The sequence below is a fragment of the Enhydra lutris genome, unplaced genomic scaffold, assembly GCF_002288905.1.
Source record: "Enhydra lutris kenyoni isolate GAN:26980312 unplaced genomic scaffold, ASM228890v2 scaffoldscaffold1, whole genome shotgun sequence".
NCBI lineage: Eukaryota > Metazoa > Chordata > Mammalia > Carnivora > Mustelidae > Enhydra > Enhydra lutris.
In genome coordinates, this window is record NW_019154085.1 from 88,110,254 (window position 1) to 88,127,513 (window position 17,260).

General features: G+C 36.3%; 1 protein-coding gene across 1 annotated transcript in view; it reads right to left on the minus strand.

Annotated features, from left to right (window-relative positions):
• Positions 1-17,260, minus strand: part of LOC111143410 (Rho GTPase activating protein 15) — a 607,442-nt gene that overhangs the window by 589,649 nt on the left and 533 nt on the right. The gene's annotated exons all lie outside the window — the stretch shown is intronic.

Genomic DNA, 17,260 nt, shown 5'->3' on the forward strand with positions numbered 1-17,260 from the left:
CCCTCTGTTTCCTCTGTCAGTTTTGACCTAATCTAGCAAGAAATGCTGAGCCATTTTCCGCCTCTTGCGTACAAGTATCAATTAAGGGAAAACAGGGTGACTATCTTAGGGCACTGGATGATGAAATGTCACTTAAGGAGAAAACATTGGCTGTAGAACAAGTTGCTCAGCAGCCACAGTATGAGGAAACACTGACAAAACAAGGAGTCTCAGAAACTTTCTGGGACAGGGCCGGTTCTCTGATCTTTGTTGGAGGAGTACCAAGGGCAAAAAGTACATTTCAACCTGTGATTGCTCGTTTCCTGGGATTTCATGTTCCATAGCATTTGCTTCCTAAAGGATGTGACTCAGTTGCAAAGCCCTTTCATCAAGCCAATTAAATCTAATCACGCACTGATTGTATTACACCGGGATCCCTCTAGCTCTGTCTCGGCCAGCCCAGGTTAAAATATGGAGAAACTGCATATTGTATAATTAGTGTTTGACAGTAATTAACAGGAGTCAGTAATTGACAGTGGTCAAATATGGCTGACATTTGTTTTATTTAGCAAATTTGTTACTGTATCCGATTAGTCTTTCCCTAATGCTCCTGCCTTCAAAGTCTGAATTGATTGGATTGGATTTCAGTGCCAAGAGGACGCGTCTGAAAGTGGGACAGTAATGTCATTGTCCACTGCTGTGACGATGACACCATTAAAATAAAATATTTCAGTAAATTTCCTCTAATGCGTTTAAAAATTAGTTTCTCGCTCAGTAATGTATGCATAAAATACATTTTAAATAGTTTGTGTGTGTGCGTATGCCTATGCTTGTGTACAAAGCACAACGAATTGTCACAAACTGAACACACTCATGTAACTACACCCAAACTGAGAAACTCGACAGTGTTAGCATTCCAGACACCCCTAAAGCCCCCTTCCAGTCACACCCTCCACCCACCCCACTAAAAATAACCATCATTCTGTCTTCTTAGTTTTTCCTATTTTTAAAATTAATCTAAATAGAAAACCTAGAGTATACAAGCCGTTTTTAAATACGTATGCGGCAATAATGATCTTTTCTCACTTGTGGGTTACTTTTTACTCTCTTAATAGAATATTTTCATCAATAGACATTCTTAATTTTAATATTGTCCAATTTATCATTTATTTCCTTTTAAGATTAGTGATTTTCTTTTGTCCTCTTAAGAAATCCTTGCCTGATCCAAGACCACAAAGACTATTCCTGTATTTTCCTCTAAAAAGATTTGTTTCAACTTTTATTTTTAGAAATGTGATTCTTGTGGAAATAATTCCTGTGTTTGCTGTTAAATAGGGTATCTTTCTATAGAGATAATTCATAAATATTTCATATGCATATATGAAATATATATAGATACATGTATTTCCTCTAACTGGAAAGACCAGCCGTCTCTCATGGTTTATTGAGGTGAGAAAGGACCAAGATCTGGCTCTTCACTGGAAGTAAACAGATACTGGAGAGCTCTCCTATCCACAAATGTTGACAAGAGATGCAGTTGTGTCCAATAATCACATATATCAAGAAACACTGGCAATTGGGGTTCAAGCTGAATAGAAAGATCTACCCGAAGGTAGGAAAAAAACAACCACTGGTAATCTGAGAAGGTCAGGACTCAGAAGTTCAGATTTGCAGACTGTTATCAACGAGGAGGTTTGTTATTAAGTGTCAGAGGGCTGATTACTGGATATTTGTTCAGACCTATCTCAATTATCCAGAAGGAAGACTGGCAGTAGAGATATTCTTTTATATAAAGGAAAAACCCTACCAAGAGGATGAGGCCATGAATGACCGGGTTACCAGCAGAAGAAGCTGTGGTTGAAGACGAAACAAATGTCTAATGAGGAAGGGCATGACTTGCTGAAGGACTGGGACTGGTAAATAAGGGGAAACACACCCCACGTACACATTGCAAGTGCAGACCAATGCCATGATCACTTGTTATAAATTTAACATTGAACTCACCAAACTCCTTTCCACTGGAATTAGCTAAAGACTACCTGCATTAAGCTAAGATTTCTTCCAGGAGTTAGGGTCAGAAAGAACTTCAGTCAAAAAGGAACAAATGGCTTTCTAGTGAGGAGTAAGAAAGCTATTGAGCCGCGATTCTCAAGCGTCAGTATGAGAAGCTTCATAAACACACAGATTTTACTGCACATTCCAAAGACTCCCGTCCAGCAACACCAAAGAGGAGCCTGAGAAACTACATGTTTGCCCTTCACCCTAGTGACTGAGATGCACACTGAACTGTGCTGACAAACAAGTCTCTAGAATTATATAAAGCTCTTCTTTTTTCATTTTGTATCTGCGTTGTTCTAAAATTATGACTAAATACTACAGTATCTTCTTATTTTTAAACCCCATTGCTACTCAGGTCATATTTGCAAATATTGTTGTTCTAAGTTTTCTGGAAACGCATTTCACTTTGGAATTTGTTGGTGGTTGGGGAAGTGGTATTGATCATAGTTGGGAAAAGTGAGAAGAGAAGTGACTACATGGCTAAGTAGGTAGATACTAAAAAATGAATGCTTTTATATAAAGGAAAAACCCAATAGGATCATACTACAAGCAATCTGGGTCTATTGTGAGTGTTTCAGCATGAGTGCTTTTTTTTTTTTTAATGTTTATATCATGAACTTGGTAAGTGTGAGTGAGTAAAACAACATCAATTTAAACCTTTGGAAAACATTTCTCTTGCTTGTAAAACCTCAAAGGATGTTTGGTGTGAGAACAAACAAATTCCACAAAATTTTGTTGTTTTCATTCAAACTTAATCTGAAATCTTTGGGCAGTGAGGCTTCCTTTCATGAAGCCAAGAAGATCAAAATGGCAAAAAATATTTACTAGTTCACAGTATTTAAATTGAAAGTTTTTGATTGAGTTTTTAAATTCTTGCCTTTGAATATCCTTCAATATGCCAAGTGTATTTATTTTGCAAAATGTATCTTTTCCTTTCTAGGCTGAAAAGACTCTTTTGATGCCTTAATTTCTTGAAGAACTTCAGGTGCATTACCAGGAATCTCCACCCAGGAGTTATTAGGGGCTGAAGCCCCGATTTAAACAAGGGGTGTTTCTCTATCCTCAAAGTGGAATTCAGGGACCTCACCCCAGGAGGGAAAAGGGGGAGGAGATGGTTAGATACATTATCTATCCATCTTGGTTCCAGTTAAGTGAGTGTTATTATAATTTGAGGTAGTATAACCAAATATCTATCTTAATTTAGGCTCCTCACAAAGCAAAATACAGAATCTGGACTTGGCCGCATTGAAGTCAAAAGGAAATGCATAAAAAGTCTAGAATTTTAAAATGGCTATCAGGATCACCTATTTTATTTAAAAATCATTCAACAGTAATTTTTATTTTCCTTCTGTCCTCCCTTTATTCGCTTCCATTCTTTGTCTTATCTACTTCTGAGGCTTAGTGATGCTGATCTATTCACAACTTGTATGACGAAATGGGTTACACAGTCACACCCATCCCACATTTCCTCATCTAGCACGCTGTGGATTTCACCTGTGCGTGTGTGTGCATGTGAGTGTGTGCATGTGTTTAAACTGTTGTTTAGATTATCTTCACCACCTAACATATATACATCCCTTCAATCTCCCCTAAAACAATGCACCTGTGCAAGTGTCCATGTTCTGGTCCATATCTTATATCACATGACTTTGAAAATACCAGGCAAATTAAGGATGACTCTACTTGTTATTACTTAGAAAAGTTAACTTTTGGAGCCATCTTGTAATGATTAAAAAATGCCTTGAGGAGGGGCACCTGGGTGGCTCAGTGGGTTAAAGCCTCTGCCTTCGGCTCAGGTCATGATCTCATGGTCCTGGGATTGAGACCTGCACTGGGCTTTCTGCTCAGCAGGGAGCCTGCTTCCCCCCTCTCTCTCTGCCTGCCTCTCTGCCTACTTGTGATTTGTCTCTGTCAAATAAATAAATAAAATCTTTTTTTAAAAAAATGCCTTGAGGAGCATTAGCAATAGAACAACATCAGTTCTTTCAAGTTAGGAAAAGGAACCCACTCACGGAAGTTAGACAAACGAAACAAGGGCCTCAATGAAAAGTCTATACAAAAATGGATTTTTTTTGGTAGACTAATCAAATGTGTTGGTGAGTCTCTGAGCCTTTATTAAGATTTATTCTGTATATGGAAGTTATCTGGAGGAGTCTAGTTCTTTCTAATCATGACACTCTGCTCCTGCTTTCTTAGGAGTAGCTATAAATTCAAGAAGAGGTGGAAAACTGGCAGACTGCCAACCAAATTCAACCCACAGACATATGTTGTTGGGCCTGAACAATGTTTTAGAATGTTTTGAATCAGTTTCCAATCGAAAAATGAGGATTTGTATTTTAAAAAAAGAGAAACATGTGCAGATCTGTGTCCTCCCTTGAAAAATCAGAAGACGTAGAAAACTGGTCAAGGATGTATGGTAACAGTCAGCTGGCTGCAGGGGGGAGGGCAGCTTCTACATCCTGTAAACAGGGCAAGTTCTCTCGGATACAGCAGTTTCTGCTGCAAGTTAAATCAGTATAATTTTCTATATCTCATTTTTCCGCCCACGCTGGTGGGATTAGAAATGGAGAATGAAACCAAGAGACTGTACCTGTACCACTGGTTTAGAAAGAGGTTCCTCAGAGATTAGTATTATTTCATCTATTTGTACAACTTTTTCAGCATGATCTCACATTATCAGGAGTCGGGTACTATGCTGTGCTCTTTGCTACTGCCAAGCAAGCTGCCCTTTTCTCCCCTCCCTGTTCTCACCTCCTTTATTGTTCCTACTACATTTTAGCAGATAATTATATCCTGACTTCTATTGTGTTCTGTTCTCTATTTGAGTTACATGTTTCTTCTGACCAAACTGGCTGTGAGTTCTTTAAAATCAGACACTGTATTTGTCAGCATGGCTCTGTACTATATAGAGAGCATTACAGCCACCTGGTGTCTGCCTGAAATCCCCCAGTACCATGAACATTTCCAGCAAGTTCAGGTTGGCCACCATGTTAGAATGGTTGTGATTTCCAGTCCCAAGTGTCACTGGATTCTTTTTTTTCTTCCCTACTTCTCCACATCAAAATATACCACACGGACCTAGGATACACTGCACCACAGTCAGGGGAAGTCAGAACAATTACTGCATGTCGCCCCCCACCTTCCCAGCCTCTAATCATCCTCTCCACCCACCTGCCATACTGACCAGTCTATAGTCTTCCTTTCAAGCTGATTTCTCACTCTGAAACTATGGCCCACTTAGTAATCCCCCTTCTTAAAGCTAGACTTCTACCCCAAAGCCTTCTGGTCTATAGGATATAGAGCCAGTTCTCCAAGGACAGCACCATTGTCACTGAGCATTTGGTCCGTCACTTCCCACTGCCACACTGCTCTCATTAATCCAATATGCTGACACCGACTGCTTTCAGAATTAGGACTGAGATCCACGAAGTCATTCAACCTCCACACATAGTATCCTGAGCAGGATTCCCCAAGGAAAAAAACAAAACACTTCTAACTCTTCTCTAACTGGGTCAGCAACCTAGACTCTGGACCTTCCGAATTTCTTTCTTAGTTTTCCTTTTCTCAGAATCACTTTACTAGGACCCCAGCATATCTGCCTCATGAACCATTTATGTCACCACCTTGCCACTCTAGGAAAAATCATATATAAACTAAAAATGCGTGAGGAGAATTCTACTTTTTGTCTCTCTCCTTATCTGTAGTTTTTCTTTGCTTCACTTTAATTTCAAGTTCAAGAGTCAATGGTTCTCTATCACTTTTGAAATTGTGCTGTGTGGGGACACCTGGGTGGCTCAGTTGATTAAGCAGCTGCCTTTGGCTCAGGTCATGATCCCAGGACCCTGGAAGAGAGTCTGCTTCTCTCTCTGCCTGCTGCTCCCTCTGCTTGTGCTCCCTGTCTCTCTCTCTCTCTGACAAATAAGTAAGTACAATCTTTAAAAAATAAAAAATAAATAAATAAAATAAATAAACTGCTCTGTATGGGCAACCCTCTCAGGTCCCCTCTCTTCAGGAGCTTGGTACTACTGCCCAATAAACTTTGCTTTGATGCCTGAATAAATACTAAATAAATAAATAAATAAATAAATTGCTCTGTGTGATGGATTAATTCTTCAAAACTAAAGGGTATCTTCAGTGAGGACACATCTTGAACTGTTTGAAGGAAAATTTCCATATCAACCAAAAATTGGTAAATAAACAAGAAAAGAGCCTTCTTTCTCCTCCTCCACACGGCCATACTATATTCCCCCATGCAGCTGTATTGAGGAAATGAAACTAATCGCAAGAAATTGCTCTTGATGGGTTTCATAATGTTATCATAATACTCAGAATTGAAATAAACTAGAATTATCCTGCCATGATTTTTATATCATAATGAAGGAAAAATATGGTCATCATTTGATTCTAGGCAACCTGATAAAACAGTTACTACTACAGCTACTAATCACACTACATTTAACCTTTTTTAAAGCAATGATTTTCTGCTACAAACTAGGCAAAGTTCTTTACACATGTTATTTTCTTTTTTATCTCGTGAGGAAACTCCCTATTTTATAGATGAGGGAACTCAGTCTTGAAGAGATTAAGTAACTCACACAAAATACCATGGATTGTATCTAGCAAGTGGTGGAGACCAGAGATCTCAGACAGGCATCAAATGCCAGGTTGTGGGAGCACTCATTCTCTTCTCTCCATCCAATCAATTGACCAGATTCTGTTCCAGAACTTTTTTTTTTTTTTTTAATCCCTTACAGTGATAATAAGGTATTTAGAGCACAGGCTCAGAAACCAGAAAACACTTAGGAAAAATATGTTCTTGACATGTCCTGAAACAATTCAATTTTTCTATATTTCATTGTCTTCTTCTATTAAATCTATGAAAATCTCCTGCTTTTCTTACTAGCTTGCTGAATGATAACATAAAATAATGTATATAAAACCACTTTTAAAACTGTAAATAGAATATAAATATATTAATTAACTTGAACCCAACCATCACCCTGAAGACCTAAAGTGAATCTGAAATAGGCAAAGTAAAGGAGTAAGAGAAACAGGAGTATGAAAGCAAGTAAGACCCCTTTGGCTGTAGTCTAGACAAGACTTAATGGATGACCAAATTAATAACTGTAACAATAAATGAAGTGGAGAGAATGAAATGGATGCCCCTAAAACCTGGCAACTGATTGGATGTGTATGGAATAAGCAGCGTCCAGGGGTCCACAGAGATTCCAAGCTTACTTGTTTAGGTAATTTCAGAAATAGGGACATCTTAACTCAAGTTAGCAGGAGAAAGAGAAGGATTCTGTAGGGAGATTAGGGGCATTTTCAGTTTGAACTGCTGTTGGGATTCCATGGAATGGCATCAAGGGGCAACTAAAAATGAGGAACAGCATTGGGAGAAAGGCCAAGGGGAAAGATAGAACTTTAAGGACTATCTTTGAGGAATTTGAGGTAACGGGAAACTATTTAAATGTTCTGGCAACCACATTATAGGAGAAAAATGAAGTGGATGACATTAACTTTAATAATATATTTTATTTAATTCAATATGTTAAAATTTTATAATTTCAACATATAATCAATGTAAAAACGTTACCATTCTTTTTATTTGTACTGAGTTTTCAAGATATGGTTATTTTACACTCAGTTTAGACAAGGCACATGTCAAATACTGAATACCCTTTTGTAGCTAGTTGCTTTCATAATCAGCTTCAAGATCTAAGAAAGTATTCGGGGGATTTGCAGGCTGAGGAGGGACATAGGTCTACAGAAAAAAGAAAAGAGAAATAGAAAAGGCACCTGCAATGTGACAGAAGCAGAGGCAAAAAATGTTTTCTTCCTCACATGTTGTATAACATCTTTACAGAAGGCAATATACGCAGCAAACAAGAAACAGGCTTTCCACAGATGGTATCGTTTTAGACAGCAAACAAAGCAGGATTGTTTTAGACCCTTTCAGACCTTACGGCCTCATGAATGAAGTCCAGCATGGCTTAACTCCTGACACTTAATCAGCTTAGAAATTGTTAGCATGGCAAAGTGAAAATAACATGGACTTTTGTCTTCTCGTGGATTTAACTCAAATATGCCTCTAAATCATGACATACTCTACCACACTGCCCTGTAAATTTGGGCACTTAGCCACTTACCTTTAACTTCCTTATCTTTAAAATGGACGTACTAACTTCTTTACATGATTTTTGTGGCTATCAGATACTATTAGGTAGGCAAAACACCTAATATATAACATGCATTATACATACTATCATAATCATAGCTATGATGATCATTGTTTACAATGTCACTCTAATGTATATTGATGAATGTCTCACGCTACTGTAAGCATCTTGAGAATGAGAAAATATTGTCTATATTTTGTAACACCATAGTACCTAACACAGTGTTGGAGACACCACTGGGGTAATCAACAGTCATTTTTCTCCTGTATTCCACTTAAGACAACCAAAAAAAAATATTTTTAAGTAAAAATAAAAAATAAATTATATATAAAATGTAACATAGAAGTGATTCTTGTATTGATTAAATGTCTTTTTTTTTTTCTGAAATGAATAGGTAACATTATATGGAAACTCAGATTACTTGATTTTCTACTGCCTTTAGCAGAAAGATGAATTGCTCAGGGGCACCGGGGTGGCTCAGATGGTTACGTATCTACCTTCAGCTCAAGTTGTGATCTCTAGGTCCTGGGATCCAGCCCCACAGTGTGGGGTGGGGTGAGTGAGGGGAGGGGGGGGGGGGGGGGGGTCCCAGCTCAGCAGGGAGTCTGTTTCTCCCTTTCTCTCTGCTTTTCCCCCTGTTTGTGTGTGATCTTTCTCTTCCTCTCTCTAATGAATAAATAAAACCTTAAAAAAAAAAAGAGTTCCATTGCTCTGACTATAGTCTTTACATTATAATATAAAACTAATGCAGAAAGATAAATTAGCAGACACAAAATTTCCCCTTGACTCAGCACCCAATTTCCTGAGTATTCAACCTTTCAGAGCTCTTTTAAGTAGATATCTCATTTGAGTCTAAGTTCAGCATTACACCAGTAGAGGCTAGAACAAAAAGTTCTTTCTGTGTTTAAGAAATTAATTTACAGTAAACATAAAATTAATGGTTTTAGTGAAATAGTTTAAAATTTAAATGAAATGCTTGGAGATAATTGGTGTTTTCCATCAGTTTATGGCAGTATGTTTTCAGATGGTGGGTCATTCATTTCTTCTGAGTTTCAGAAAGGCACTATAGTATATAATGAATTCAGTCTTCCAATCCAACCTTTCATCACTGCAAGGTTACTCAAAACATACCTATCATTTGTCATTTGTTTGAACTAGCTTCTCTTTCTAGCTTCTCTTTTCTTAAATTTATCCTATTTTTTTTTCTTCAGACCCAGAAGAAGTCACAAATCTCCAGAAAGCCTTTTTTGACTCTATAGTCCAGAGTCAACTTTCATATCATTTATTTTTTCACTAATCAAATATTCATTGAGTGTTTATCATCTGCCTACCATGTTCTACTTTCTAGATGTTCAATGGCAAATAAACAGACAAGGTCAATATGCTCATAGACGATTCAGTTTAAGTTGAAAATAGTCACTAAGCAAGTAGACAAAAAATAATAATAATAATTCCCTATATCCAAAATGCTATTTAGAAAAATGAAAGTAAAGTAATGAGAAAGAGAGAGCCCTACAAGTCATGAAAGGAGATTGAATTATTTTGAAATAAAATAGAAAGTCATTTAGAATTTTTTTTTTTTTTTTTAACTGGGGAAGTTGTAGGATTTAAGTCTTAAGAAGGTCACTCTGGCTACTTCTTAGGAAATAAGTATGGTATGAAATGTAGAAGCAAGAAGATGAGTCAAGAAGATTCTGTAGTATCAGTGGTAGAAGTGGTAAAAGGTAACTGGATTTGGGATAATTCAGTTTATATTTTACCCCTTGCTTAATGTCTGATTCATTCCTCCTAAGAGAAAAGCTATTAAAGAAAAGCCCAAGATATACAATCAACATTTATAAATACAAAAATATATGAATAAAGTAAACCAGTTCACATAAGTAATAAAAAATTATTTTTAAGTAAAAATAAAAAATAAATTATATATAAAATGTAACATAGAAATGATTCTTGTATTGATTAAATGTCTTTTTTTCCTGTATTATTTCCTCTGGCAATATTTTCAATGTTTGTGAGACTTATGGTATTCTTGCCCATGGAGTGTACTTAATAGTCAATGATACCACAGAAAAACATCTTTAGGGTAAACAAACAAACAAAAAAACCCTGAGTAGAAGGTTCTGGAAGGTCCTAGAAGTTGCCACCTCTCCAACCTTCTTGAGGGCATTGAAACATGTGCAAACCAAAATTATTCCATATGTTTTATATGATTTCTCTCTCACTTAAAAGTAGAAAGTGAATTGATGAGTATAGTTTTATCTAAAATTGTGATGTTACTACATGCCACAGATTGTATTCATTTAACAGTTTTTTTGAGGAAAAGTCATTATACCAACTAACAAACAAAAATTTGACAAAAAATAACGAACCTTGAGTCTGAAAAAAATATGTAACTTTTCAAGAGCCACTATTGAGAAAAGTTAAGTAAACAGGATAATGGGATCTAAATCAAAATTTTATAGGCTCTGCTTATTGCTGATGAATTGAATGTGGATTGGAGTAGGAAATGTGTGGGTAAGAGTATAACTGAAGGTAATTCACAGATAGATGAGTGGTGGTGCCATTAACTGAGATGGGTGAAAAGAGGGACGAAGCAAGTTGGGTTGGAGGCAAGCAGGGAATAAGTAAGAGGTTAGTTTTGAACATAATCATTTTGCTATCCCAGTGAGACATTCAAGTGACATGCAAGTGAAGATGATGAGTAGCTAGTTGTGCTTATAGTTATAATGCTAAGAAAAAGTTCTGATCTCAAGATACAACTAGAATACAGATCATATTTAAACTCATGGCATGGTAAGACATTTGCCTGGGAATAAACTTAGAAGACAAGAGCCAAGGATAAAAAGATAGAAATCTGAAGACTGAGTGCACGGCATTCCAATATTTAGAGTTGAATGATGAGGAAGATTTATCAAAGGAGACAGAGAAAGAGCATCCAGTTAGTTTGCTGAAAAACTGAAAGAATGAAATACCCAGGAGTCAAATGAAGGGAGAGGTTGAAGAGGGCAGGAATGTTCAATTGCATCAAATGCAGCTCACATAGTAGATAATATAAACACATGCAAATGACCATTGGATTTGGCAAAATGAGTCTGAGACTCTGAGAACAAAATGTCCTGTGGTATTTCCATCGCACTGCATTTATACATATAGATTTATGCTTAAATTCTTGTGTTTGTGCACTAAATTACCTAAAAAGTTTTCATTGGCTAGATAGCACATTGATTCTTTGTGTCCCCAATAATTTCTAGCACAACACAGTGTACTTAGAGTTCAAAACTATTTATGGAATTGAATTGAATTGGGCTGATGCCCACCAAAAGAAAAAATCAATTTTAAACCTGCAATAGTAGTATGTGTAATCGACAAGGTCCATTTGAAAAATAAGATTTTCTGCTTATTCTTTGGCATTCCAAATGTTTTATCAGATGAACCTTCCTACAATGTTAGAGGAGACTGGAACCATAAAGTATATATTTCCTCACTTTGTCTCCTCAATGCCTCTTTCTATCCCATCATCCACATACACACTCATTAAAGTGCTCTCCCTTCAAGCTCAGGTTAACTTATCTGGTAACTTATCTACTTGAGCTCATGATCACATGCAACTGTCTTTAGTCTCTGAGATCTTGTCAGCTTTCTGGATATATTGCCTTTGTTTCATTCGTTTCCATTCCTTTTCTCTTCTCCTTCACTTCAACACTCATGTTTCATCCCTTTTCTAACTACTACCTATTTCGAGACTTAAAAAAGAGTATTTTACATAGGCTATGCCCAATTTCTTTCTTCTTGGACATCTCCCTTTAAGGCTTGAATTTCATTAATGCTTTTGGTCCTTAAAAAACTGAGAAAGGGGGGCACCTGGATGGCTCAGTGGGTTAAAGCCTCTGCCTGAATTCAGCTCAGGTCATGATCCCAGGGTTCTGGGATCGAGCCCCACATCGGGCTCTCTGCCCAGCAGGGAACCTGCTTCCTTTCCTCTCTCTCTGCCTGCCTCTCAGCCTACTTGTGATCTGTCTGTCAAATAAATAAATAAAATATTAAAAAAAAAACTGAGAAAGGATACATTATCTTATTAAGAAAAATAAGTAGGGGCACCTGGGTGGCTGGGTTGGTTAAGTGTCCAACCCTTGGTTTTAGCTCAGGTCATGATTGCAGGGTCCTGAGATCGAGCCAAGCCCCAAGCCAAACATAGAGCTTGCTTCTCCCTCTCCCTCTACTCCTCCCTCTCACTTTCTTTCTCTCTCTCTCTCGTAAATAAATAAAATCTTCTTTAAAAAGGAAGAAAAGCATATCTTTAATCTTTTAAAAGCAAGCTCAATCTCAATCATAATAACAGAAATACCAATAAAACTACATTGAGATACAATTTTCTACCCATTAGCAAAACCTGAAAAGTTTGGCAACACAATCCATTGGAAAAGCTACAGAGCTTCTACCAGCATTCTAGATTATAAGCCAAGAGACAAATTATTTTGTCTCTTGGCTTATAAGTAAATAGTATCCTTGGAAGTTCATCCCAAGGATATATTTGAAAACACACACAAATTGAAGACCCCCATGACTCTTTTAATAAAATCTGATACATCCACGCAGCGGAATACTAAGAGAGAGAATAAATTGAACAGTTTCTCACTTTTACTATGGAAATATCTCTAAGATATTATTAAAAAAAAAAAGCAAAGTGGAGAGGTGTGTATAATATGCTACCTTTAATATAATAAAGGACGATATATGCACTTACATTATATATAAGTATATGCAATTATGAAAGATTAAAAAAAAAACTATGAAAAGTGGTTCCCTATTGGATTAAGGGTGGGGGGGATAGAGGTATATAGAAATGGGAATAGAAGAAAGATTATTTTCTATAATTTTTATATTTAGGTTTTGATTTTGAACCTCTTGCCGTATCACCTATTCTTAAATTCAAAACAAAGAACAAAAATACGTCCATAAAATAAAAGAAAAATCATTATAACCACAGCCTGTCTAAGGACCTCAAGGCACCTGGAGAGGGGAACTAGCGCTTGACCTTCCAGGAATATCTACCTTCTCTGACTGCAACCATTTCTGCAAACTGCCCTGAGGAGTATGCCACCAGCAGGGAGATCTATGCAAGAAGCAAGTAAGTCCGGATGCTGGCTAGCCCATCATCCGAATGAGGACTTCCAATTATGTACTTCCCCTGCTTAACAGTACTGTTGTTACTTACAGCCTTTCATCATAATCTGCTCAGCAGGTCTACTCTCTTAGGATTTCAAACGGTCTTTCTGGCCTTATCTCCTACTACTGTATTTGTAGCTACCAAAACTAGTCAACTCATTTTTCCTTGGAAATTCTCTGACTTTTGTGTCTGGACATACCCCTTTCTGTTCCCTGGAATGTTTCTCAAATCCCAAATCCTAGCTGTCTCTGAAAACTACTACAAATCTTTCCTCCCAAACTGTCCTGATTTCTCTGATAGGATATAATCAAGTGATATAACGCCTGGAAATTCTCTAATTTATTGCCTGGCACATAACTGGAATACAAAATGTTTCATGAGTTTCTGAATCCTCATATGGTATTAGACAAATTTCACTTGCATTATAATAATTATTAATGTAACAATCATATTAGATTATAAACTCCTAGAAGAAAAATGTTGAGACAGGTGTTCATCTATGAGGTAGCTCTTGAAAAATACTTTAAAATTCAGTTTAATTGAAACACTTGCTTCATTCAAACCTACCTTTAAACTGATACTGTATTTCTGTCTGATTATAAAGTTCAGAGAATTTGAATAAGCACTGTTTTTAAGTGTGACCATATGTGGCTGTGTAGTAGAGTTCTGTGGCTTTTACCTATAAGAAATAAAGTCACTTTTCTTCTGGAGAAAGCATTTTAGTTTCTGTGTAGAGGCACCTCCGTTCAGCAAAGAGTACATGTGTTGCAGGTTCAGGAGGCCCCTCCATGCTAGAGAAGACCTGTGACCTAATCCAGTCACTCATGGTGCTAGTGTCTTAGGGTCAGTGATTAGCTCTACCATGGTCATGTGACAAAATTCGGTCCAATCAGATCTCAATCTGAGACCTTTACAGTGGTGATAGGGGAAAGCCAAATTTCTGCAACACATCTGAAAGGGTCAAATGTAAACCTAACACTTTCTAGTCAATTCTGTGAACTTCTGTCAGAGAGGGCTTATAGCACATTGGGAAAAAAAAAAAAAAGAAAAAAAGATCTGAGTAATGAAGAAAATACAACCCAATCAAAAATCCTGTGTGAGCTCCTAGATTCTACCATGCCCGACTTTGCTTTCCTTGGGTTTTAAAGTTATACAAATTAATGACTATCTCTATTGCCTAAACTAATTTCAACTCATTTTCCATCATTTGAAAAAAAAAAAAAGGCATTTTGCCAACTCTAAACTGATATTTAGAATACTTGTAAGTATAGTTTAAAGTCTAGCTCTATAACATGTATTGTTCAGTGCAAAAAAAATATGCTTCTGGTACCCAAAGTTTTAAATTCAGAATATTAAATTATTTTAAAAATGCATATATATTAAACAATGGATTATTTAAGTATTTTCTAAGTGCATGTGAATATGAAAATAGTGTTAAGGCATAGTGCAATTAATTTTCATCCTCTACAAGAACGGTGTATATTTTATTCAGGAATATCTTAGAGGAATGAACACATCTCTGTGGACCCTTCATATAAGACACACTGTGTTTAAATACCTTAGCAGGACCAATGGTTAACAAAACACTCTTCCAGCCCCCAAATGTCCCCCCGCAACTATTTGCTATGGTATCATTCTCTTCACCTGGCTGAAGTCTTCAACATGTAGCTGTCCCTTTGGATTTGTCTACTGAGTGACCTTATTAAAATTATACCAGGGAGGGGAGGCCTGGCTAAGAAGTAAAAAGAAACAAAGCTCTGTAGCTTTCTCCTGTGAGCACGGATTATTTTTATCAGATGCTCTAAGTGCTGGGAAATAGGATGAGGAAGTTTTAAGGACAACTGAAATAGGATGGAAGGAGCCAAGTGGGGTCTGTCCTTCTAGGTACCAAGGCTGTGAGATTCTAAGTTAGGGACAGAGCAGGCCATTCCAAATCAAAGCATTCAAAAAGAATAAAGGAGGAATATCAATGAAAAAAATTCTCCTTTCTGAATTTTGCTGAATGCTGGCCCCAAGTGGAAAAGCATGATATACTTTTCATAAATCAGTTTTGAAATTACTTTCCAAAAAGATTCTCTGCATTGTTTCATTTCACCAAAATTTATTTATTCACTTAAAATGTGTAAAGGTATAATAATCAATAGTAATACCTCATTTGTACTTGACTCTCTTTAGGATTCGGTCTGTGTGTTCAAATGATAATGCATTACTTGTTTTTTTTTTTTTTTTTTTAAGATTTTATTTATTTATTTGAGAGAGAGACAGTGAGAGAGAGCAGGAGCAAGGAGAAGGTCAGAGGGAGAAGCAGACTCCCCATGGAGCTGGGAGCCCGATGCAGGACTCGATCCCGGGACTCCGGGATCATGACCTGAGCCGAAGGCAGTTGTCCAACCAACTGAGCCACCCAGGCATCCTGCATTACTTGTTTTTACAAACAATTCTGAGAATGTCTCAGTTTATATGTCCATCAGAGCTAATTGTTGCTCTTTATAAATCCATACTGAGCTACGTAATTCATTCTTAGTTTTACACATACTTCCTAAGATATTTATATTTTAATTTGACAGTTTCTTCAAGAAACAATCATTTAACAAGGAATTTGGCTTTTAAAAATATGAAATGGTTTAAAAAATTGCAGTGGACATTTTTTCAGTGCCAAATGTTTATGTGGGTAGTCACTCTTGGTAATGCATAAGTACTACATATGTTTATTCATGTGATGTTCTTTTATAATAAAATGAAAGTAATAACATATCAACCAAAACTATCTGAATTATACAGCTTCTGTAGATGCAAAGGTTCAGAACCACAATATTGAAGACAGATATAAATAATGCTTTCCATTGTGTGGAAATGTAACCAATTGAAAAACTAATCAGAATATCAAAGCAAATACATATTACCAGGGTCTCCCTACATTCTAACAATAAAACACGTATTGAACACCAAGTCCTAATCTCTATTTTTTTGTGTGTGTGTGAGCCTTTTAATAGTCAACAAGTAGCTAGCCTCAGTATTGACAACTGAAGAGGTCTTAAAATAGAGTGTACTAGTATGCCGAATAATTTCCTACTAAAGTGACCATATCAAAAAACATTTATATGTGTCTTTCAATAAAAGATAACACAAGAAAAGAATTGTTGCCACTTATCAACCCTGTAACCATTTTTTAATAACACAAAAAATCGGTGTTGTGGAGCCATCACTTCCCCCATTCAACAGCACAATAAAAATAATATTAGAGAAGAGTGGATCATATCTGGAGTTCTTATTAAAATTCTTTCAAAAATATACATTCAAATTTATTTTAGGTATTTGTCTCTGAGATTAGCAGTACTTTATATTTTTTGTTCATATGTTATGGAACACAAAGACATTTTGTAAAAGCAAGAAGTCAATATTAAAGAAAAGTTCTCATCGTTTTGTGGTTAACTAATCTTTTTCATTTCTAAGGTTATTATTTTGGAAAATCTCAAAGAAGGAAAATTAAATAATTATATAAATACCAAAAATGTAGCTCTAATTTGCCCCATCTCCTAAAAGTAACCTTCGATAAAGTCAGCTATGTCTTTTTTATTTAACAGAGAGTTTTGCTTATGAAATAGAAACTTGTCCTCCTTTCACCCTATATCTTAAATACAATTTAAGAAAAAAATTAAAATATTCAAGTGTCATAACAGAGAGCTTTCTTTTGCATTTTAAAACTTTCCTCCCTTTTAATAGCTCTTTAATAAACTACACATTTACTAAACTACACTTTTTCAAGGGTTTCTAATGTTAACATAATACAACACTTTAGAGTAGCTCTTACACGTTGCAATTCAGATATTGTTTCTTATTATTACAAAGTGCCTTTTTATCTTTCATTATCTGGATT